At 35.2% G+C, this 22234-nt stretch overlaps 1 protein-coding gene across 1 annotated transcript in view; it reads right to left on the bottom strand.

Moving 5' to 3' along the window:
* The window catches only part of kug (FAT atypical cadherin kugelei), a 603151-nt gene that overhangs the window by 165367 nt on the left and 415550 nt on the right, over window positions 1-22234 (bottom strand). The gene's annotated exons all lie outside the window — the stretch shown is intronic.

The raw sequence follows: 22234 nt of genomic DNA, 5'->3' as shown, positions 1-22234 counted from the left end.
TTGATTGCAAAACTCAATTAATTTATTAATTAAAAAAGGTAAATATTTTCAATTACCTTTTGAATTGGCTTAGAATTTTTATTTGGATTAACAATTGATTGTTTGAAAAAAAATTTAATTAAAAATTTTAAAAAATGTTAATCCCTTTTTTAGTTGACTTAGTCTCCCGAATTTGATTAAAAGTTTATTGTAGCAATTAACTTTTTAATTCAAAATTTTAAAATTTTCAATCATTGACTTAATTAACTTAATGTTTCTATCTTGATTAAATAGTTAATTGTACCAATTAATTTATTAATTGAAAAAAATTTCAACTTCAATTAACTTTTTAATTGGAAATATTTTGGTGATATTTTTTTCTGTGTACATGGTATATATTAGACAAAAAAGTTATATAGAGTTAAGTCTACAAATAATTACGAATCGATATGGACTTTTTGTACGTAGAGAGCCAGAATTGAAATATGGGGGTCGCTTATATGTGGGCTATATACAATTATGAACTTGATATGGACCAATTTTTGTGTGATTGGGGATCGATTTATCTGAGGGCCATATATAACTATAGACCGATATGGACCTAGTTAGGCATGGTTGTTAACGACCATATACTAGCACAATGTACCAAATTTCAACAGACTCGGATGAAATTTGCTCCTCCAAGACGTTCCAAAACCAAATCTCGGGATCGGTTTATATGGGGCTATGTACGATTATGGACTAATATGGACCACTTTTGGCATGGTTGTTAAATATCATATACTACCACCACGTACCAAATTTCAGCCTGATCGGATGAAATTTGCTTCTCTTAGAGGCCTCGCAAGCCAAATCGGGGGATCGGTTTATATGGGGGCTATATATAATTATGGACCGATGTGGACCAATTTTTGCATGGTTGTTAGAGACCATATACTGACACCATGTACCAAATTTCAGCCGGATCGGATGAAATTTGCTTCTCTTAGGAGCCTCGCAAGCCAAATCGGGGGATCGGTTTATATGGGGGCTATATATAATTATGGACCGATGTGGGCCAATTTTTGCGTGGTTGTTAGAGACCATATACTGACACCATGTACCAAATTTCAGCCGGATCGGATGAAATTTGCTTCTCTTAGAGGCCTCGCAAGCCAAATTTTGGGGACCGTTTATATGGGGGCTATATATAATTATGGACCGATGTGGGCCAATTTTTGCGTGGTTGTTAGAGACCATATACTATCACCATGTACCAAATTTCAGCCGGATCGGATGAAATTTGCTTCTCTTAGAGGCCTCGCAAGCCAAATTTTTTTTTTTTTTTTTTTTTTTTTTTTTTATTTATTAAAACAATTCATTATAAACATATAACAATATAATATTAAGCCCCAGCGCCCTTAGGGCATAGTTAGGGGCGAGTTGGCAAAATAAAAAATTTATACTAAAGTTTTATAAATAATGAGATCGAATTGGAAAAAAAAAAAAATATGGATTAAAGTTATTAAATTTAAAATATTAATTACAAAAGAAGCATTCTGATGTTGTTAAGCAGTAATATCTTAGCATTGTGCTTGAATTGTGATATACTCGATAAATTCTTTATTTCATCAGGTAGGTGATTGAATTCAGCACAGCCATTGTGCTCTATTCTTTGCTTTGTTACTTCAAGGCGACATCGTTTTACTCTTAAGTTTGATCTATGTCGCGTATTAAATAATGATTGGTTTACAATAAATTCAAAAGACCTTGGTACAAAATTTTTAACTGATTTAAACATGAATGTAATTAGTTGCATTTTGTATAATCCGTAAATAGGTAGGATTCCTTTACAAACGTCCTCATATAATGCTATAGTAGAAAATTCACGAGGGAGATTATTTACGATTTTCAGTGCTCTGTTTTGAACTCTTTGAAGTGATTTTAGCGAGGAATTTTGTTTATAGCCATATATCATAGGCAAGTAATTGAAATGACTGTGAATTAGTGCATTATAAAGAAGCAACTTTGTTTTTCCATCAAATTTATGTTTATATTTGTGCAGTATGCCAATCGCAGAAGCCACTTTTGTCTTTATATGTTGTATGTGTATATTCCATGTTAGATTGTATGTAAAATGAATTCCAAGATATTTCAAGGAATTACATTCAGAGATCTGTACGTCTCCCACATTGATGAAAAAGGGTTGATTACTCTGGGTGTAATGAGGTCGAAAACGAATCACCTTAGTTTTATTCTGATTTAGGACAAGTTTGTTCAATCTAAAGAATTCTTGGATTTTTGCAGCGTCTTCTTCCATTTGTGATTTTAATATAATAGTGTGATTGTAAGGATAAAATAGCGAAATGTCATCAGCATACATAATTAATTTCCCATGTAATTTAAGATTGGCGATGTCATTCAAATATATAGTAAAAAGCAGAGGCCCAAGAACACTACCTTGAGGTACTCCATGCTCTACATTTCCAATTTCACTTTTAATGCCGTCTAATTCGACATACTGTTTCCTGTTACATAAAAAACTCCTCAACAATAGAATTGATCTTCTATTTAGTCCATAGTATGAAAGTTTGTCCAAGAGTATATCATGTTCAACCAAATCAAAGGCTTTTGACAAATCAAAGAATATCGCACCGACACCACCATAGTTATTATCCAAACCATCACAAATTAAATTTACAACATATGCAACAGCATCTCCGGTTCCAATGGACTTCTTGAAACCAAATTGCAGATTATATAATTGATTTGTCACATCCAAATATTCTATTAGCTGTTTGTACATAATCTTTTCAAATATTTTATCAATCAAAGGCAGCACTGATATAGGTCGAAATTGGTTTGTCATACAGGAATCTTTGCATTTTGGTATACCTAATACTTTTGCTATTTTTAGAATTTCAGGATATGTACATGTACCAACAACGTCATTGAATATTTCCATTAGTCGAGAACTTAATAAAGCTTTGCCCTTTAACATGATCTTAGTTGTTATGCCGTCATGACCCGGACTTTTATTAGATGGTAGACCTTCTATTACTTCCATAACCTCCATATTACTTATATTTCTAAAAGAAAACATATGGTTACACTGAATAAGTGTACCAAGTTTATTGCAAGTATCATCGCTGTACTGGGGAATAAGTTCTTTTAATTCTTTAGGTACACTCAAGAAGTACCTGTTTAATGACGTACATATTTCCTTTTTATCTGTGGTAACTTGACCACTCTCATTTCGTAGTTGCAACTGTCTGCTGTCATTCTCTCCAAGGCAATCATTAAGAAATTTCCAATATTTTTTCGGATTTTGTTCTATTTTTTCCAAGTTCAACTGGAAATAATTATTCATGCATATTTTGTTTGCCTTTTTAATAACTTTACTTATTTGTTTCAAGGTAAACTCTATTTGGGGGACTCTTCCTTTCTTTCTTCTTGCAGCTAACAGTTTGTCCTTGAATTTTCGTAATGACAACAAATTATCTGTTTGCCATGGCGTCAACCGAGCCCTCGCTAATGTGTGAACTTCATTTTCTATTGTATTGCGATTAATACAGTCTGATACCATTGATATTAGATTCGTAGTATCTTCACTGGGATTTCCTGTCCTTTCCAATGTATTTATTTTTCCTTGCAGATTTTCTATTATTGACTCATAATTACGAAATATTTTTTTCCGTGTACAGTAATCTTTGTTCACAACTTTGATTTGGAATCTGCACCATAATATGTTATGATCGCTTATGTCACATACTACTGAGTCCACAGACACACGATTCTCTATATTACTATATACGTGGTCAATACATTTTCCACTATCTGGTCGCGATATCAAAGTATGACAAGTTTTATAATTTACAGATGAGAGTGTAGTACACAGTTCAAATGAATCGGTGGAATTCGCAAAATCAATGTTAGCGTCTCCAACTACAACTGTAGCAGTTCTAAATTCGCAGAGCTTATTCTCCAAATATTGTAAGAAAACATCCTCACTACATCTTTGTGAGCAATAAAATGTTGCAAAATGCAATGAATGACCATTAATCTTTACATTTTCCAAGGAAATTATAACAGCTTCAATGCCACCGCGACTTTCACAAAGTTCTACATTATAGGCTAGATTGTCCCGTATGTAAATAGAAGTTCCTCCATAACCATCAATCCGACAAGAATGAACAGCATTGTAACCAGGTATTTTATAAATCTGAGTTAAATCAGTTCGAAACCAGGTCTCTTGAATTGCAATTATATTTGGTAAGCTTGGAAACTGGGAAACCATTAATTTGAATTTGTTAAATTTACTTATAGAAGATATGCTTCTTATGTTTACAGATATAAAGTTTAAAACATTTTTATCTAAACTTTCTAAATGATTGCAGAATGTTCCTATATTTTGAAAATATTTATTATTAACCATAAATGTTGTAAAAAAATTTTATATAAACAAATGTGTAAGAATTTACTTATCAAATTATTGTTGTAAATCGGGAGACAAAAATTGGACTTGAAGTTCAGCTTCATTATCATCGGACTCATCATCAGATGTTTGCTCTCGCCTCATAGAACGTCTTCCGGAATAGTTATTTGTTGTGGCTTGTATCAACATATCATCAACATCTTGCTTGCTACGTATTATCTTAGGCTTGTTTATGGCACTTCTTTTTGCAAAAATTTTATTTCCATTAGTGTAGACAAATTTGTATCCAACAGACTTTAGTGTTTTAGCATAATTGAATAATTCAAAACTTTCACGTCCAAGAAAATCATTAATGTATATTCCTTTGGTTTTATCATTTTCTTTTAATTTTGTTTTAGATTCCATTAATTTATTTTTTTCAGTTTTTGAATTAAATTTTACTACAAGTGATTGTTTTGTTTTATTAACACTTTTATTTCTTAAAAAAAATGCTTCATCAATATTGTCTTTGTTGATGGAAACCCCAACAGCACCGGACAGTTCCATAACAGCATCAATAGCACTTTTACCATCACTTGTATCAATACCACTAATCATACAATCGTTTTTAACTCGTTGATCATTCAACATTTTAATAGAATCTTTTAACATTTTCATCTCTTCTCTTAGTTTTTTATTTTCTCTTTCAACATTTTCAATTTTCTTTTTATTTGCAGTTATGCCGTTCATGATCTCATCGAACTTTTCTGTCATAAAACTCATTGACTCAGTCAGCTGATCAAGTTTGTTAAGCTTAGTATCCATTCTTTGCAGTCGTTCTGCAACTGTAATATCATTGTTTACATTGCACAGATGACAAACATATTCTTCTTCTTCATTCTTTAACAGGCGATCATATTCCTTTTTATCCAGCTTCGTACACATCGCATGATACGTTTTCGAACACTTATCACATTCAATGTAATCTTCTTTTCCTTCTTTCACTTCTATTTTGCATTGACCACACAATATTTTTTTATGTTTTATGCTTCTTCGACCGCTTGTTGGTGGCATTTTTAATATTCACCGAATGCAGTTAGTTTTGTTATTTACGTTTATAACTGATAGCGGGTGTTTCGTGGGGTTTAACTAAGACTTTTTCACTATTTAAAACTCAGCAGACTCGAGCGTAATATTTTTTGATGTTTATCCAGTAGGGTTGCCAACTCTTCTTTGGGGACCGTTTATATGGGGGCTATACGTAAAAGTGGACCGATATGGCCCATTTGCAATACCATCCGACCTACATCAATAACAACTACTTGTGCCAAGTTTCAAGTCGATAGCTTGTTTCGTTCGGAAGTTATCGTGATTTCAACAGACGGACGGACATGCTCAGATCGACTCAGAATTTCACCACGACCCAGAATATATATACTTTATGGGGTCTTAGAGCAATATTTCGATGTGTTACAAACGGAATGACAAAGTTAATATACCCCCCATCCTATGGTGGTGGGTATAAAAATAGTAATTGATGCTATTTGGGGGCTACACCAAAATATGGACCGATACTCACCATTCTCGGCACACCTCTTTATGGTCCTAAAATACCTCTAGATTTCCAATTTCAGACAAATTGGATAAAAACTACGGTTTCTATAAGCCCAAGACCCCAAATCGGGAGATCGCTCTATATGGGGGCTATACCAAAATATGGACGGATACTCACAATTTTTGGCACACGTATTTGTGGTCCTACAATACCTCTAGATTTCCAATTTCAAGTAAATTGAATAAAAACTGCGGTTTCTATAAGCCCAAGAAGTAAAATCGGGAGATCGGTCTATATGGGGGCTATACCAAAACATGGACCGACACTCACCATTTTTGGCACACCTCTTTATGGTCATAAAATACCTCTAGATTTTCACTTTCGCGCAAATTGGATGAAAACTACGGTTTCTATAAGCGAAAGACCCCAAATCGGGAGGTCGGTTTATATGGGGGCTATACCAAACCATGGACCGACACTCACCATTTTTGGCACACCTCTTCAAGGTCCCAAAATACCTCTAGATTTTCAATTTCGCGCAAATTGGATGAAAACTACGGTTTCTATAAGCGAAAGACCCCAAATCGGGAGGTCGGTTTATATGGGGGCTATACCAAAACATGGACCGACACTCACCACTTTTGGCACACCTCTTCAAGGTCCCAAAATATCTCTAGATTTTCAATTTCGCGCAAATTGGATGAAAACTACGGTTTCTATAAGCGAAAGACCCCAAATCGGGAGGTCGGTTTATATGGGGGCTATACCAAAACATGGCCCGATATAGCCCATCTTCGAACTTGACCTGCGCGCAGACAAAAGACGATTCTGTGCCAAATTTCAGGACGATAGCTCCATTATTGAATGCTGTAGCGTGATTACAACAGACAGCCAGACAGACAGACAGACGGACAGACGGACATGCTTATATCGTCTTAGATTTTCTCCCTGATCAAGAATATATATACTTTATATAGTCGGAAATCGATATTTCGATGCGTTACAAACGGAATGACAAACTTATTATACCCCGTCACCATTCTATGGTGGTGGGTATAAAAATGGGGCATTAGAGTGTTAATGCGATAACAATCCAGGCGATACCACTTTGACAACATGTAGTTGTGTCTACACACAGGGATGATCTTTGTCTCCACATGAAGGTGATCCAGGGGCAGTGTTACCGTTGTGCCACTAAATGTTATACTGTTTCCGATTTTGTGCTACTTTTCCAATAATGTGCGCCACTTTTTCAAAAGCTTAAATTTTATCGGAAATTAACACCATAAGACCTGTACTATGTTCGATTTCGACTGCGAAATCCCATGCAAATCAATTTGTGGTACTTTGTTTTTTATACCCTTCACCACTACTGTGGTACAGGGTATAAGTTTGTGCATTTGTATGTAACGCCAAGAAGGAAAAGTCCGAGACCCATCGTTTAGTATACCGATCGTCTTAGAATTAAATTGTGATTTAGCGATGTCCGTCTGTCTGATATGTAATTTTGTGTGCAAAGTACAGCTCGCAGTTTAAGTCCGATCGTCCTCAAATTTGGCATAGGGTGGTTTTTTGGGACAGAGACAATCGCTATTGATTTTGGAAAAAAATCGGTTCAGATTTAGATATAGCTGCCATATATATTTATCCCCGATCTGGTCATAGTTGGCGTGTTTATCCACCGATTTTCTTCAAATTCCGTACATCCGAATATTTTATGAGTCTCGAAAAACTTGCAAGATATCAGAGGCCAAAGTTTACTAACGATTTTCGTGAAATTTTGCACAGAGAGCAGTATTGATATTCTACCAATGCTTGGTAAATTTGATTGAAATCGGTTCAGATTTAGATATAGCTCCCATATATATCATTCGTCCGATTTGAACTTATATGACCACGGAGGCCAAAGTTATACTCCCAATTACGTGAAATTTTGCAGAGATTGCAGAATTATTATTCTTACTATGCATGTCAAATTTGGTCAAAATCGGTTCAGATTTAGATACAGCTCCCATGTATGTGTACGCCAGAGTTGGAGAAATATGGTAGAATGTTTCATATTTTAATCCCATTTTTAATGGCATTTTCCTCCAATTGATAGTTTATACAGAGAATATATTTAATTCGCTATTTAAGGGTATCAAGTGTGATCTAATGTGGTTCATAAATAAATGCTCAATATAGATGTTCTTCCGGTTTATACAAATATTACCAAAATACCTACATTTTACACAAAATTCTGTGATGATTTCCCAATATCGTAATCATATCCTACACACTGTAATGCCAGACTTTACACATAATGGCTGAGTTTTAAATAAGGCTCCGACTTGGCCAAATAATATATCATAACCCACAATAGACCACATATTTTCAAATCGGTTAAGATATAGATATTTGAATATGGGAATAGAAACCTTCATAATAACTCCAAACAAATTTGAAGGAAGAATAAAATATTTGTTTGATATAGTGAAGCTTATTTGTTAGATTTGTATTGTATTTTTGAATAACAAAATTATTTTCTAAAATAAATAAATGTACATTCTTCTTCCTTTTTCAAATAATGGGCTTGTAGTATGTGTGTGTGTTATGTGCGTGAAGTTAATTGTAAATTTAACTATCCGAGACACAAACCAGGTGGTTTTTGCCTGCGCACCTAATGGGTTAATTACAATTTGGGGAGATAAAATATTTAATAAAATTCAGCACTTTCCAATATATTTGCGCAAAATATTTTGGTATTAAACGAAAGATCTTGAAGAGCACTATAAATGCTTTGTTTTTATAATCGAAAGCATCCCAGAAATGTTAGTTTTGCTGCTATATTTGTAAAAGTTAGTTTGTCCAACTTGAAATAAAGTTTAACTATGCACACTGTGCAAAACCTGCTCTACATTTTTTGGTATCAAATGAAAGCTCTTAAAAAATGAAAGCCCTTGAAGAGTACTGCAAATGCAAGTGGTTTTTATTGTCGAAAGCATCCCAGAAATGTAGTTTTTTGTTGATTTTTTTTTTTAATTTAGTCGTCACAATTTGAAATAAAACTCAAATGCGCCCACTGTGCAATACCTACCTTTTTTGGTATCAAATGAAAGCTTGATGAGTACTATAAATCCAAGTGGTTGCCATATTCGAAAGCATCCCCGAAATATGGATTTTTATAAAAAGAAAATTACTTTTTTACAATATCAAAAAAAGTGCACATTGGCCCACTGTGCAACACCTGCTCTACAGTGTTTGGTATCAACTGAAAGCTCTTGACGAGTACTATAAATGCAAGTGGTTGTCATGTTTGAAAGCATCCCAGAAATGTCGGTTTTTATCAAAAATATAATTAATATGTCAGAATTTACAATATAGTGCACGCGGGCCCACTGTGCGAAACCTGCTCTACATTTTTTGGTATCAAATGAAAGCTTTTGAGGAGTACTATAAATGCAAGTGGTTGTTATTTTCGAAAGCATCCCAGAAATATCGGTTTTAGTCAAAAATAAAATTAGTCTGCACGAATTTACAATATAGGGCACCCGTGCCCACTGTGCAAAACCTATATTTTTTGGTATCAAATGAAAGCTAGAGGAAGCACGCTCAAAAACAAACCCAGCCAACTACATTCAAATAGATGATTTGCGTTTGGCAAAGTAAAAGAGATATGCTTGGAAATTTGTTTAGGCAGTAGCCGACTATCAAACCTTTTTTCGGAAGGTTCAAGTGTAGTTCACTTTGGGTTGAGTGAATTACCCGAATTTATTCTGATAATTGGTTGTTGTTGTAACAGTTTATTGTGATTTCATCCACTTTTATGTTATACACTTTGGTACTTCAGCTTGTGGCCAGATCGAGGAACTCTGCGACTAAGGTGGGGTGCGTCCAGAGTGATCTGGCGGTAAGTCGGGTTGGTTTAGCTGGGCAAGAGAAAAGATGACACGTGTCGTGTCTGCCGTGGGAGGCCTCTTTCCTCCGGTGCTATGGGCGGTGGACGGACTCCGAGAACAGGATTAATCTTGTAGTTTCTCACCGCTTCAGCTACAGTATCCTCATGAATCCTGTTCAAACCTGCCTGGTACGCTGCTTGATCTAGAGGTTCTCTTTTGTAGCGCTGGATCTTGCGCTCTAGATGATGTATATCAACCCTTACGTTCTGATAATTGGTTGATAGTTTTGCTGCAAGAAGAGGATGCTAATGAGGAATGTGGTAATTCCGAAAAAGCTGTACATCCAACCATCTTGCAGTCTATAGGGCTTTGCCCAAATAAATTTGACAAGCATACTTTTCCTCTGTTGGTTAAGCTACACTTGTAGTTTAGTCAATGCATGGTTTTAAGCTGAGATCAAATTTTTTTCGCAAGAATGAACATAGTACCGGCCTTTAAAGAGATTTGTACATATACATTTGATGAGAGGTGACTTTTCTTACGTACATGACAGTTTTTGAGATATCCCGTTATTTTTAGTTTTTCTTTTTTTTTTTCACTAAACAAATTAGAAATGTCCGATTACTTACTTAAATGGTTCAAAAAATATCGATACAAAAAGGGCAAATTTTCAACAAAAAAAGTCGTGTTTTACAGTGACCCTTTTCCGCCGGAAAAGTACAAGCCATTGAAAATAAATTGAAGAGAAACAATGGTCATATAGATGATACTCTAACGTAAGTAATACGACCAACAAGGTGATAAACGACCGAAAAATGACAAAGTTACAAGCGATTGAGTGAACAAATCCGATGTTAAATCATGCAAATAAGAGCAACTCACCTACACAAAAATGCCACTCGGCCACAAAAAATGCATTTCTGTGTAAGTGGCTCGTATTTGCATGATTTGACATCCGATTTGTTCACTCAATTGCTTATAACTTTGTCATAAATCTTACCATTTAAGTATAAACAACATATCATCGGACATTTCTAACTCGAGATATAATTTGTTTAGTGAAAAAGAGCGAAAGTCTAAAAATAACGGGATATCTCAAAAACTTTTCCATAAAAAAATTAAAAAATTTTTTTCCAATTCAGCAGATCAAAATACATAAGAGAAGTCACATCTCATTAAATGTGCATGGAAAAAAAATATTTTGTAAACTAGTGTTATTATATGTGGCCGTCTATTATTCAATTAGGTTGGTAAAGCGTAGTCTGAATATGTCAAACTTATTGTGGCGTTAAATATCGATTCTATGATAATTAAGAAAATGTTTAAGGTTTGTAGTGCGACCGCAAAGTATAATTGATGATGGATCGCATGAGACCTCAGTTAAAAACAGTTTTTACAGACTATAATTCTGATATATAATATATTTAACAAAAAATATTCTATGACATATATACATACATTTTTAAATAAGAACTACATTGCAATTAGTGATCTAGCAGATATCGACTATAAAAATTCCTTGCATATTAACGCCCAAGCAACACTAGGGTAATTTGGTCCAACAACTTCAAATCTGGCTTCAGATTTTTTCTTACAATTTTAGTTTTTGAGATAAAGGGTGTTCGAATAATCGAACACTGGGCAGTATTTAACAAGTTAGCTGATAAGTCCACAGTCTAACAAAGAAAAACACATTTTTTTGTCAAAATTCGTTTTTATTATTCAACATAGTTCCCTTCAAGATGATACAACGATTATAACGACCTTCCAATTTTTTGATACCATTTTGGTAGTACTCCTTCGGTTTTGCCTCAAAATAGGGCTCAGTTTCGGCGATCACCTCTTCATTGCAGCCAAATTTTTTCCCTGCGAGCATCATTTTGAGGTCTGAGAACAAGAAAAGGTCGCTGGGGGCCAGATCTGGAGAATACGGTGGGTGGGGAAGCAATTCGAAGCCCAATTAATGAATTTTTGCCATCGTTCTCAATGACTTGTGGCACGGTGCGTTGTCTTGGTGGAACAACAGTTTTTTCTTCTTCATATGGGGCCGTTTTGCCGCGATTTCGACCTTCAAACGCTCCAATAACGCCATATAATAGTCAATGTTGATGGTTTTTCCCTTCTCAAGATAATCGATAAAAATTATTCCATGCGCATCCCAAAAAAACAGAGGCCATTACTTTGCCAGCTGACTTTTTGTTACTTCCATTATTTTACTTGCAGCATACTCTCTACGTCTCTCTTTCTAAACACATATCTGTTTATAAGCTATTTCCCAATTAATATATGTTTGCATCTAAGCATATTATATTTATAAAAATTTTATGTCCCAAACATAATATGTTCTAACATATTAACACATATGTCCGAAAAATGTTATGCTAGTTTATGAACATTATATGCTTACACTTAAAAATATTATGTTAACAAATTTGAGTTCAAAACATATAATTTTTACACCCAAACATAAGAAAAACAGTCTTTTTCGTCCGTGCAGATACATTTACATAAACAAATAGTGTTCGAAAAATGGGTCCATATGGGTTAAAGAAGTTACGAAAATATACATAGGTCACGAAGCCAAATCACAAATTATTTCAAAGAATATCCCTGAAACTGATATTGCAGTAAAAACTTACATTCTAAAATGTTACCCTAAAATTGTGCTCAAATTTTATCATGAATGGACATAAATGACAAAAAATTGAATAATACAAAATTCTTAGATCCGCATTACTAAGAAACCAATGATGACATAAATTGTTTTGATATCGTAAGTGTATTTGAGGATATAATTAAAAGGGCCGATGATTTTGTAAACGCTTAAAAATAATTTTAAAGGGCATTTGTTTTTCAATTTGTATGAATTCACAAAATATATTTTAAATTTACCTCATAGCAGTATTTATTTTTTAAGTTTTTTTTTTTTTTTTGTATAAGGTAATTAAAAATATGTCACTTTTAGTGCCAATTTTCAAAAATAATTGTGCCACTTTTTGACAATTTCCAGCGGGGTGTGCTGCAGGTACATGATTGTACAGTAAGGATGCCATGATTGTACAGTCGGCCGCGTATGATACAATCTCGACGCCTTCAGGAGGGGGTGGATTAGAGGATAGATAGAGGTAAAAACATGCCTGTTTCACTCCAAGCGGGCTTCTGGCGAGAGAAGGTAAATCGGTCTGTACGATTCACCCTTAGGTTAGGTTAGGTTAGGTGGCAGCCCGATGTATCAGGCTCACTTAGACTACTCAGTCCATTGTGATACCACATTGGTGAACTTCTCTCTTATCACTGAGTGCTGCCCGATTCCATGTTAAGCTCAATGACAAGAAACCTCCTTTTTATCGCCGAGTCCGAACGGCGTTCCAAATTGCAGTGAAACCACTTAGAGAAGCTTTGAAACCCTCAGATTCACCCTTGCTCGAGTCTTTGCCTGGTTTCAGTAGTGGAATCACCCTACCCATCGGGTATAATGAGCGATTCCAATAACAAATTTAGGGGTCTGGTCAAGTATTCAACTCCCAGTATACCCAGATGCTTCAGCATTAGCATAAATTCCGTTGGGGCCTAGGGCTTTGGATGGTTTCGCGCTGTTGATGACATCGGTAACTTCGGCTGTGGTAAATTGTGTTATGTAGTCGGCCCGGACACCGAATGGCTCTCCTTTTCGCACTATCACTCTCCGGATGCTAGACAAACTGTCGGTTGAAGAATATTGCGCACCTCTTCGGATCAGTCACTGAAATACCATGATCCCTAGTAGAGGGGTTCGAGATGACTCACTGTTGACTACAACTTTCCAATTCCTGAGCCTAGGTTACATTGCTTCAGGAGCTCTAACCATGTGTTCCGCTTGTGCTCGTCGACTATCTTACTAATCTCTAGATTCAGTTCCCTTATTCTAGGATCAGCAGGGTTAGCGCGACGGCATTCATCACGCTCGTCTGCGAGTCCCGCTGCCTCTGATGAAAAGTTGGGCCTCAATTGGGCAATTTGACCAGCTGGTATGAAGCGAGCGGCTGCCGAGTGATGCCTTGGAGCACCCTTTGGGCAACATGGACATGAGAGGCGGACGGGAGCACACTGAAGCGGCGATCTGTGTATTCTCTGAAGCCTTCCCAGTTGGCTTTCTTTTAGTTGATAAACGTCCGGCGTTCAGAGGTTATAAATTCAGAGAATCGATTAATGATGAGAATTATGGAGAGGTGGTCTGATGCCAGTGAAATGACGGGTTGCCAGGATATGTCATTTATGACGCTAAAGATGTATCTGTCTGCCAAAGCTATGTCTCTCTGGTTATTACCAAGGAGAGAATACCAATGTCGTGGTGGGCAATAAAGTCTCCTATCACAAATGGGTTATGCCACACAACAGCCAACTTTCTCTTTAATACACATCATTGTAGGAAACATAATTTTCGATAAGGTGCAGACTGATATATAAAATATTTATAGCTTCAACATTGCATCTAAATAAGGGATAGGCATTTTCATTTTCGAAAATGTTCTCCCATTATGCAAGTACTCAAACACGGCCTTTTTGATTTTTATTCATACATAACTATCATTTATATGATTTTAGATTTAAATATAGAGACATACTTTGATAATTCACCATGGTTTTGTTTATTTGCAGTGCGCAGTCATTCCACTCAATTGCGCAGTCAAGTGACTCAATTTCTTTTTGGAAAACGAGAATAACCGTACAAATCAGTCAATTTGCATTACAAAAAATGTGTAGATGTATTGAATTTTATATGTTTTTTTTAATAGTTGGTGTTTCACCCAGAAAATAAAGGAAAGAAAACAAAAATAAAGCCAAATTAAAAAATCACTCAATTGCAGACGAAAAAGAGCCATCTACGGGGTGCAGACAAACTACAGCGCTGTGAATTCACTTTCGTTGTCTCTACCTTCCTTGGTCTATGGTAATAATGTGTTTTAAGTTGGAAATGTAGTTAAGAATAGTTCATTAACTAGAATAAGGCATGGAATTTTACTAATACCGTATTCTTCGCTGGGTATAAGAATTTACTACTGAACAAGAAAATTTTATTTACTGAAAATAAAGCATTCGTAAAAATAAACAAAAACCGAACTAAAATCTAGTTTCTTCAATTTTAGTAAAATTTTTTGTAAAATGATAATTCTGACTTCCTTTATTACAGAAAGCTTATCATACATACGAATAACACTTGGCATAGAAAAATGTTTTAGTTCATTCGTACTAAGAAGTAGTCAATCCTTTCAAACCCTAAGGAAACACACTTGTTAAAATATTGGAAATTTTCCTATATTTCTTTTGTCTACCTGTAATCGATATCTGTCATCGATGTAATCGATATGTTTGTGCGTTGTTATGGTATACAGAGAGATTGTTAAAAAATAATATAGTAAAATAATATAATAAATAACAAATAAAATATATGAAATATTTGTTATTTTATATTAGTGCGAAAAGTATTCGTTTTTTTGAAAATTATTAAACATAAATAGCAACCAATAAGTCTATCAATGTTCGTGATGGTGTACAAAGAAAGAAAACACCATCAGGTAACATTCAGGACGCTAATCTTTTGTGAAAAAAGTACAAGAAGAAAAAATGCGTTTTACAGTTGATAACATTACATGGAAATTGGAAATAGTGGAATAATAAACTAACATTTCAATAAACATGTCTTTGGCGCTATACGAAGTTAAACTTTCTTCACAATGAGTTAATTTTAACTTAACTCAGGGTGTATGAAAAACAAAGTACATGAAAAATATGTACAGCAATGGTTGCTTACAAATATTGATTAATTAAACATATACTTCGACACTTCCCCTTGTTTAAATGATTAATATTGAGAAGATTCGTGAAGTGATTCAAACTAATTTTTGGTAATAATGTCTGCAATTTGATTTGTTTTTGATTTTGAGATTTGAGATACCAATATATCGCCTTCAATTACTTTTTTCCCGAACGAAGAAGTGCTTTAAGGAGATTGTATTGTTCGCTAGTGAAACTCTGGATTTTGAGACAATCGGATAGCTGCTGTATGATCAATGTGTATAACTGGGACACTGTTGTAATTATTTAAATCCATGTAGAGGGGTTTCAACCATATTAATTCCTTATCGGTCTCATTTGCAATTATTATTTAGGCTTCGGTTGTTGAGGTAGATACAGTTGCTTGTCTCTAGCTACTACTCCAGTTGTAGATCGTGCTGTAATCACACATCCATCATAATCGCATCGCTATAGTATTCAAGTTCAAGTATAGTATTCAAGCGTTGGAGTTAAAGAGCGAAATATTTGCCAAACATTAAAATTTGGAGGTGGCTCATTAATAGCTTGTTTTCGTGGAAACCAACTTGGAGTACTTCGCCGAATAAGAGGTAAAATGTTTGCTGCGGACTATATCACCATTCTTGAAGACTCATATCTTCCAAGTCTGGACATATTTGGATTAGAACCAGGAAAAACCGACACCTTTATGCAGGATAACGATCCTAAGTTCGAAGAAAATGGTATCCAGCTTTTAGATTGGCCTCCCCAATCGCCCGATTTAAATCCAATCGAACATCTTTGGTCTACTTAAAAAGAAAGATTTTTGCTAAATAGCATCCGCCTATGACTGTTGATGAACTTTGCGACCGTTCTATTAAAGCCGGGGTAAATATTGTTCACAATTAAGCCATTGTATTAATCTCTGCTAAAATGTTACATTCAAAGAATTATTTTAAGTTTCTGTATTTTTGTATTCAATAATAGGAATGTATTTAAAATAAATAAAATAGTTGACATTAAAATTAATAAAATAAAAAGTTTTGTTACATTTTATTAAAAACTTGTATTTCATGAACAATTTTGTCCCTTACTGTATATGTGAGCCTGAAATAAATCGGGCTACCACTTTAACCTGACGTTCTAAATTTGAGTTTTTTAAAGCGGACGTTACACGGTCGGATAAACACTATGACGTAGGTTCGCCCATTTATTATGTATTCGTTCAAGTTTTAACCTTACACTGCACTATGATAGCAACATGAAGAAATAAGAAGAAGCATAAACATAAACAATGAAGTGTTGAAGTATGTTTAAGTTCAAATGCCGTTTTATTAGTTTGGTTCAATCATATAATCGTTTTTAAGTGTAATCCCGCCGTCAGGATTTGTCTACACCTTCTCTGCCTTTCGGTACGACAATAAGGACATTTTCTAACGTCAAATGTCATCAACCCCCGCCTTTCGACATTCAAGCTTTTTGACATTTACTTTGAGACTCTCTCGCTTCTACGAAGGTAAATATTGTTTGACGAACAATAATTAATTAAATAAAGCCCATACATTTTGGTTCAAATTCTAAACCAGTGCCTTTTTATTTTTTTCTACTTTTATGCCACGCATTCATTGGTCCATTCGAGCCGAATATTAATTGGAAAGAATTAATTCGCTCTTTTTATTTCTTCTTCGAAGGCAAAGGCTACGCCACCAACAACAACAACCGATCGACGATCAACATCCTCTACGAGGCATACAATTTATTATATACACAAATATTTTAACATTCAACAACCAAGGTATGTACTTTCAGTGATAATTAAAAAGTGAGCATATCCTTCGGTGTGAATATAAATAAAAACAGAAATAAACACTCGCCTACGGTCGCTTTACAACTCGTATTTTATATCGGTTGTACATTAAATCTCTACGAGAAAAAATTAAATTATCTGTTGTAACGGTAGATGGTTTCGATTCGTATATGTATTTCATTTCATTGATGGATCAAAGAGACGGCACGACATTAATAGGCTAGGACTCGCCGGTTGGGGGTCTGGGTTCTTGTCTTTTGATCATCACTACTACAGATTTACAGAAACTGAGTCGTGCCATAAAGTAAGAATTGGGATTACGAGCTATATACATTTAGACTGAAACTAAATCCGAAATTATCATTGTTTGTAAATGGACCGTAGATGTCTTGGCCATGCCCACACCATCCGATGTTTCTAAAATCGTTATCCATTCTAATTTATATTAGAAACCCCTAACTCCAAATCCTTTTGGCTCTCTTTGATTTAAATACTAGTTTAATTCATTTTAAAGAAAATTATGTTTATTTAAAGGTATATAAATTTAACGACAAAAAAACATGTACATATGGGGTTTAAAATAGCTTTGCAAATAAGTAAAATTTTTTTATCAAAAGTAAGAATAAACATAATCCATATAAACAGTTTTATATAATCACTTACTCAAAATCCATTGGTGCAGAGGCCTTTGCAGTAAAGGATGTGTAATATTTGAATTATGTATACTTATACAATATTTTACTAAGTTCTAAATTATATAAATAATCAAATTTATAATTAAGTTAGGTTTTCTTTTTTTTTAGATTTTTGTTTTTGTTTTTTTTTTTTTTTGTGCAAGCTTACTAAACAAACACACATACATATATATTACAAACAATTTGTTTCACGCATTCTTTTTCCTTAAAAATTAACTTTTAATTAACGTCTATTAATCAAAATAATTAAAGGAAAAGAAACCAATCTTTACTTATAGTTTGTGAAGAGAAATCAACTGGTTTGATATTGTAAATATGAAAAGAACACAGTACAAAAAAAAATTAATTCGTGAAGAAATTTAAGCAACTGTATGGATCTATCCAAATAGGGTATTAAAGTGTTTTCTGGAATTTCTCTGATAGGGGCTATGATTTACCGTACCGCTATTTCCATCCATAATGTGAAATTGCTTGTACACTGGATAAGAAGGGGGTTGATGATTGACCCGTTTGTTTGGAATTTTATACTGTTTTATATATTTTCTTTAAATTGAAACTTATGGTTAAAATTATTTAAATGTAACGGTCGATATAGTATGTGTTGTTATGTAGTGTTTATGATTCTTAGTATTACGATAATAATCATTGCTGAAAGCTTAGTTATAAGAAAAAGAACGAACGTTAAATTTTCTCTATATTAAGGCGATAAATGAGATGTGTGAGAGTTGTTGTCGTCAGTCCTCTGTAGCTGCAAGTAGTGTTACGCAATCTGGAACACCAATAAAATTTTGTAAAAAGTAGAACTAAAGATTTTTATTTATCCGTAAAACAACGTGATAACATTTTGGTGCCGAAACCCGGGAAGAATGATATTTCCTCCAAACAAGAAAAGTTAATTGGATGAAAATTATGTGCATGTAAAACAGTTTGTGGCTAATGTACGCATATACTAGTACATGCTGTAAAGTTGACATCCATGTAATGCAAAGATTATCTATTAGCACAGACGTAAACCACTGTTATCGCTGATAATTGCACTCAACACATCTCTTAATCATCTGTTAATTATTTGTGGCATGTGTCAATTGAGTTGACGTATGAGCACACAAACGAGAGTCAAAACAAAACAAAAATTATAAAGAAGTTAGAAGTATTTAACAGATGTAAACAAAATCATTGCTTTTGAGAGAAAAGCTAATTGAATTGTGGTTTAGATCATTGTAAGTTAAATACAAATAAGATGGCTCCACCAGATGGAACAAGTGAAAGTGAAACGAATGGGGTTGCAAGGCCACAGCAAAAAATGGAGCAATTGAAAGCATTGCGGACAACAACAAAAAATAGTATGTTAAGAATTCAAAAGCTGATTGCCAAAAAGGGTGTTACATTGGCCACGGCTGAGCTAAACTGCAGATTGGATATGTTAGAAGAATTATTTAAGAAAATAAAAACTGTGCAAGATGGGATTGATCAGATGTGTGTGGACGAAGAGGCTGAGGCAAACGAAATGTTCACCATCGAAACAGAGGATTTGTATGTGGCCACCAAAACGAAAATTATGGGTTTGCTGTCCAAGAGGCGACCGGTAGTAGACGATGTGAGCGTTCTGAATACAACCGCAGCTGGGACGGTAGCTAGACCGCGACGTGAAGTGAAACTTCCGAAATTTGAAGGGAAGTATTCCGATTTTCCTAATTTTATTTCTCTTTTCACCAAACTTATACACCAGGATGAATCTTTCGACAACTGTGAGCGATTTTTAATCCTTAAAGAGCACTTGGGATCTAAACCGCTGTCGGCTATAGATGACTTCGATGTGACCGAAGAAAATTATTCGAAAGCTCTCGCTCGACTAAAGGAGTGTTTCGACAAAAAGGCACTAATGTTCGAGGAACATATTTCAGCTTTATTTTCTTTATCAAAGTCATCGAAAACATCCTCGGCTCATTTGAGATATGTGATTAACTCGGTGAATGCACATTTAAGCGCAATGTTGTCACTAGGTGATTACACAGCCATAGCGAATGCGATGGTAATACACATCGCCATGGAATGTGTCGATGCGGATACACAAGTGAAATGGGAAGAAAATGTAGATTATAATAAGCTTCCTACGTGGGAGGAATGCTCCTCCATTTTAACAAGGCGTTGTGAGAACCTTGAGGCCCGTGAATCGAAGCTTAAACAGGACGACAAAAAGCAGACAAATAGTCATAAGGTCCACGGTGGCAAACGTTACAATCCAACTACTCTCGCTGTGACTAAATCTTCGTGTGTACAATGTGGTGGCAATGGGCACAGTTTGCCCCAATGCTATCGATTTAAGGCATTAACCATACAAGAGCGTAGTAATGTCATAAAGAAGTCAAATCTATGTTACAAATGCTTAAAGAAGGGGCATTCTTTTCGGGATTGCACAGCTTCAAACTGCGGAAGGTGTAATAGCCCGCATCATCCTCTGTTACACAAAGATGCACCCGAAGTATCGGCTTCAAATACGAGTGAATATGCGCCTTCTACGTCGACACAAGCAACGGCCATAACGCAAATAGAACCTAGAAATGCAGTATTGAATCTTGTGGCCAAACCGGAGGTGCTTCTGGCTACTGCTGTTGTGTTGGTTAGAGATAATTGTGGAAAATATCACCGTGCTCGAGCTGTGTTAGATGCTGGAGCTCAGGTTAATTTAATGTGCGAAAACCTTGCTCAGAAGCTGCTTCTAAAAAAGAAGGTCTGTAACATTGAAGCCAGCTTAGCGGGGGAAGTGCCAACGTGTTTCAAGAGGGAGACAATCACCAGCATTAAATCATGTTTTAATGAATTTGAAGCTAGCTTAGAATTTTATGTATTGCCAAAAATTACAAGCAATAAACCGTCGGCGTTTTACGACATCGCTTCCTGGAACATACCTAAAAACATTCAATTAGCAGATCCGATGTTTAACAAACCATCTCGTGTCGATTTGTTGATCGGTGCAGAAATATTCTTTGACATGCTATGTGTTGGAAGAATTCATCTTCGTGACGACTTACCACGGCTGCATAAAACGTTACTGGGATGGATCGTAGCTGGCAAAAGCAAAGAAAACGTCACCAGTTTGCCAAAAATAGGAAATGTGTCTGTGAACAAAGTACAGATGGACACTGATTATGTAAATACTTTGGTGGAAAAATTTTGGCAAATGGAGCAAATTCCAAATAATACCGTTTTCCTGACTGAAGAAGAATTGCAATGTGAACAGATTTTCAACGAAAATATAAAGAGAGATAACAATGGCAGATTCATAACAAAAATTCCGTTCAAATCATCGGTAAGTGAATTGGGTTCGTCCTACAGTGCTGCCGAACGCCGATTTGTAAGCCTTGAGCAAAAATTAATAAATGATGACGAGACAAAGAGAGCCTATAACCAATTTATGGAAGAGTATTTAGCTTTGGGGCATATGTCTCGAGTAGAAGAGAGTGAGAGAAACAAAATAAAATATTATGCTCCCCACCAGATTATGTTGCGTCCCGATTCCACCAGCACCAAGCTGCGAGTGGTGTTTGATTGTAGTTGTAAAACAGATAGTGGGTGGTCATTAAATGAAGTTATGATGAAAGGGCCACGTGTGCAAGACGATTTGCTATCTATAATACTACGTTTTCGGTGCTATAAGTTTGCTCTCACTGCCGATGTGACCAAAATGTACAGGCAGGCTTGGGTTACTGAGGAGGACTCATATTATCAAGCAATTTTGTGGAGAGCTGCACCAAATGAAAAAATACAAGTCTACAAGTTACAAACGATTACATACGGCACTACAGCCGCACCATATCTAGCAACAAAATGTTTACAAAAGTTGGGTGAAGATTGTAGAAACCAATTTCCTCTCGCATCAGCAAAGATTTTGTCCGACTTCTATATGGATGATTTTATAAGTGGAGCAAATGATGAAAATGAGCTTGTTGAAATTTATAGGCAAGTCGCGGCTGTAATGGAGTCAGCTAAGTTTACACTGAGAAAATGGTTTTCCAATAGTAAAGTTTTCAATAAATTTGTACCGGATGCGGATAGAGAAAAAACAATACGGTTGAATGATGAGGAAATCATAAAGACACTTGGCATTGTCTGGGCGCCATTAAGCGACTCCTTTCATTACGTGTGGCCAAAATT

This window comes from Haematobia irritans, chromosome 4 (genome assembly GCF_050003625.1).
Source record: "Haematobia irritans isolate KBUSLIRL chromosome 4, ASM5000362v1, whole genome shotgun sequence".
Classification (NCBI taxonomy): domain Eukaryota; kingdom Metazoa; phylum Arthropoda; class Insecta; order Diptera; family Muscidae; genus Haematobia; species Haematobia irritans.
Note: the sequence above shows the minus strand (reverse complement) of the source record. Positions and strands in the feature narration are given on the sequence as shown.